The sequence below is a fragment of the Ixodes scapularis genome, unplaced genomic scaffold (genome assembly GCF_016920785.2).
Source record: "Ixodes scapularis isolate PalLabHiFi unplaced genomic scaffold, ASM1692078v2 PGA_scaffold10__122_contigs__length_95168666, whole genome shotgun sequence".
Lineage (NCBI taxonomy): Eukaryota > Metazoa > Arthropoda > Arachnida > Ixodida > Ixodidae > Ixodes > Ixodes scapularis.
In genome coordinates this window covers 30,645,489-30,648,499 of record NW_024609836.1, presented here as the reverse complement: position 1 = coordinate 30,648,499, position 3,011 = coordinate 30,645,489, and positions in this window count along the sequence as shown.

Below are 3,011 nucleotides of genomic sequence, written 5' to 3'. Positions count from 1 at the left end.
CTCTGTGTCAGAGGAGTTTTGCATCTGTTAGGTAGGTCGGTGGGGCGAACTTGGTGGTAGGGGCTTGCGTGCGGCTTTGCAGATTGAATTGGGAGACGATCTTGGTCGAGGACGACTCTAAAAGTTCTTTGGCAGCTTGCTGCAGAAATATGTAGGAATGATGCTTCACGTAGGCTGGACCAAACCACTTGCCCATGAAGCAATGCTGCACTGCTGATGTGACGCTTAATTCTCGGGAAACTTCCTTGCGTGATAGTTGCATTATCTTGTGGCTGGTTGTCCAGTTCTGGCTGTTGAATCCAAGGGCTTGGTGCACCGATCGGCCCACTCTTTGCTCTTGCGCTCCTCTTGTTCCTTTTCGCGGCTCTCTTTCCCTCTTACCCACTCCACAGCCTCTGTGAGATCCTCATCGCTGACGTCTGTTGTCTGAATGAGTTTCATGATGTGTGGTTTCTTTTTTTTTTTGTGCCCCAAATCGATTTTTAAATGGGCACAAACCTGTACCAGCTCTGGCACACGCAAGGTGTTGAGATCTATGACCTACTGAATTTAGTGGCACACCCATCACGAAACTCGCGCCAAAACGGACACTTTCCTGTTCTGACGAAAACTGTTTTCCCCAGCCCCTCACAACAAAATTAAGAACTGCAGGGTCTGGCCAATCAAAGGAAGAACGTGGCGCCGGTCAATTTTGGGTGGTCAATATCGCGATGCCCGTTGCTAATTAGGCCCCGTGTTGGCACTTCGTCGGTCAGCTCGATAATCCCTCGTTGGAGGCCACGTTGTTCCTTTGTACGAGGGCACGTTAGTGACCCTGGCACCTATCCAGGGGGGGGGGGGGGGTGGAGGGGGGGGGCATAGGGCCAGGGCCCTCACCTTCCCTCCACCCTGCCGAGATCTTCCTATTTGCTGGGGCCTGCTCTCCCCTTCCCCCTCGTACAGCATTTTGTTACAGCAATGCCCTTAGTGGCCGTCGTTATGAAGGGACGTGGAGGAACGCGGGGCGGGCTGTTTCCGGAAAGGGCTATCGACCTCGTGTTGTTGATGGAGAACCGCGACCTGTGTTCCTGAATTTAGAATAGCGCACCTCCTTGATGGAGGCGGTGGGAGGGTTGGACGCTAGTGTCTACGAGACGCTGGGTGGCTTTATCACGTTGTTGTGATAGCTGTGTTTGTTAGATAGATGGATGGATATTGGCTATGCCCTTTGTAGCCGGCGGTAGCTTGAGCCACCTAGCCTGAAAAGATGCTTTCCTTCCCCACATAAATACCCAATTTCTTTTCCTCTACATCCCTGCGACTATCACCGGGCCGGGGAAATGAACCATCAGGCTGATCTTTGGGGGATCGGGCAAATAGCAAATGAAAAGAAAAAAACAAAAACAAAAAAAGACAACCGCATCTCCAAGTGGTGAATGATGTTGATTGGGGCGAAGCTCTGCTGGTGCTTGTCTGCGTAGACGCTGAGCCGCAGCATGCCGAGCCTTTCGTTTGTTTTCATCCATGTCACGCTGCGGTCAAATGCTCAAATGCGTATATAACCACGTTCCATACCACACATCGTCTTTCTGACATGGATGCAAAAGAACGAAAGGCTCGGCATGCTGCGGCTCACCGTCTACGCAGACAAGCACCACCAGAGCACTGTAACCAGAGCTTCGCCCCAATCAACATCATTCACCACGTGGAGATGCGGTTGTTTTTTTTTTTGCCCAACACGAGCACGAGAGCACGTGCTCACGTGCTCGTGAGCACGAGCACTCGACGCCGGACATCGGACGGACATACGGACATGGTTAGCCCCTAAGGAGCATCGCCCCTAAAAAGGAAAGCGCACCCCCGCCTTCTCCCCCCAGCGAGGGAATCCCCAATTTTCTTCTGGTTGGCGACCTCCTCGTTGGGGTTCCTTCTGTGACAAGTATGTAGCGCCCCCTCCAGTCCACCCGTCTGTGGCCGCCAGGCTCGGCGGGCAACATTGATCACCGCAACAATAAACGCCGTGGCGCGCACGCCGCCCCGGTCAGTCATCGTCCATCCTCATAACCTGGCTGCAAATCGTCTCTTCTCGGCGGCTGCTTCGGCCCCCTTCGTCCACGTTCTCGAAGGATCGTGACACTGGCGACGAGGAACCGTGGCACTGGAGGCGAACAACGTGCACGGTTCGGCCGACGCCGCCGAGAAAGTCGGAACACCGCCACCCGCTCCTGTCGCCATGCCGCTGTACGGGAGACTCGAGCCGTTTTAGGGAGATGGGTCCGTCTGGCCAGACTATGAAGAGCAGGCCTACGTGTTCTTCCGGGCGAACGACACGCCCGAGGCGAAACAGCGGGACATCTTCTTGGCCAGCTGCGGGACCCGCGTCTTCAGTCTCCTGCTCGACCTCCTTAAACCGGACACACCGCACGTGAAAACGCTGGGTGAGCTGTTCGCCACGCTGCGCTCGCACTTCAGCCCGGCACCGTCCACGCTTATGGAGCGGTTCCGCTTCAACAACGGGAGCAGCCAGGACGGGGAGACCCTCGGGCAGTTCGTCGCTGCGCTATGACGGTTAGCGAACACCTGCGCCTTTGGCGACCAGATGGAGTCGCTACTCCGGGACCGTTTTTTCTGCGGCATCGACAACCCCGCCATGCAGACGCGACTCCTGGAGCTCCTCGACCCCTCGCTGGACGACGCGGTGAAGGCAGCGCAGGCGATAGAAGCCGCAGCAAAAGACGCCAGCGAGATTGCGCGTGCTGCCGGCTCCCCGTCGACGGAAGCAACGGAAGCGGCGGTGAACAAGATGGCGGCGAGGAGCGGTGCCTGCAGCCGCTGCGGTGCTGCCCACTCCCCCTCATAGTGCCAGTTCGCCCAAGCACAATGCTTCACGTACGGGAGAACTGGGCCCCTCGCACGTGTCTGCCGAGGGGGGAGGACGAGCGGCGGCCAGCAGCAGCAGCAGCAGCAGCCATGGTTCAAGCCCGGGTTCCAGGCCCGCGGCCAGGGTGGCCGTCGCAAGAGAACGCGGCGGG